We start from the raw sequence: 1,223 nt of genomic DNA, 5'->3' as shown, positions 1-1,223 counted from the left end.
CCCGTTCACACATCCCGTTAGACCCCTACCCCTAACCTAACCCGAATCCGATCTCCCCTACCCTAACCCCTAAACCCTAACCCTAACCCTAACCCTAACCCTAACCCTAACCCTATCCCTAACCCTAACCTAACCCTAACCCTAACCCTAACCCTAACCCTAACCCCTAACCCTAACCCTAACCCTAACCCTAACCTAACCCTAACCCTAACCCAAACCCTATCCCCTAACCCTACCCTAACCCTAACCCTACCCCTAACCCTAACCCTACCTACCCTAACCCTAACCCTAACCCTAACCCTAACCCTAACCCTAACCCTAACCTAACCCTAACCCTAACCCTAATAACCCCTAACCCTACCCTAACCCTAACCCTAACCCTAACCCTAACCCTAACCCTAACCCTAACCCCTAACCCTAACCCTAACCCTAACCCTAACCTAACCCTAACCCTAACCCTAACCCTAACCCTAACCCTAACCCTAACCCTAACCCTAACCCTAACCCTAACCCTAACCCAACCCTAACCCTAACCCTAACCCTAACCCTAACCCTAACCCTAACCCTAACCCTAACCCTAACCCTAACCCTAACCCTAACCCTAACCCTAACCCTAACCCTAACCCTAACCCTAACCCTAACCTAACCTAACCTAACCCTAACCCTAACCCTAACCCTAACCCTAACCCTAACCCTAACCCTAACCCTAACCCTAACCCTAACCCTAACCCTAACCCTAACCCTAACCCTAACCCTAACCCTAACCCTAACCCTAACCCTAACCCTAACCCTAACCCTAACCCTAACCCTAACCCTAACCCTAACCCTAACCCTAACCCTAACCTAACCCTAACCCTAACCTAACCCTAACCCTAACCCTAACCCTAACCCTAACCCTAACCCTAACCCTAACCCTAACCCTAACCCTAACCCTAACCCTAACCCTAACCCCTAACCCTAACCCTAACCCTAACCCTAACCCTAACCCTAACCCTAACCCTAACCCTAACCCTAACCCTAACCCTAACCCTAACCCTAACCCTAACCCTAACCCTAACCCTAACCCTAACCCTAACCCTAACCCTAACCCTAACCCTAACCCTAACCCTAACCCTAACCCTAACCCTAACCCTAACCCTAACCCTAACCCTAACCCTAACCCTAACCCTAACCCTAACCCTAACCCTAACCCTAACCCTAACCCTAACCCTAACCCTAACCCT

This window comes from Lonchura striata, chromosome 16, assembly GCF_046129695.1.
Source record: "Lonchura striata isolate bLonStr1 chromosome 16, bLonStr1.mat, whole genome shotgun sequence".
In the NCBI taxonomy this organism is placed as follows: domain Eukaryota; kingdom Metazoa; phylum Chordata; class Aves; order Passeriformes; family Estrildidae; genus Lonchura; species Lonchura striata.
Note: the sequence above shows the minus strand (reverse complement) of the source record.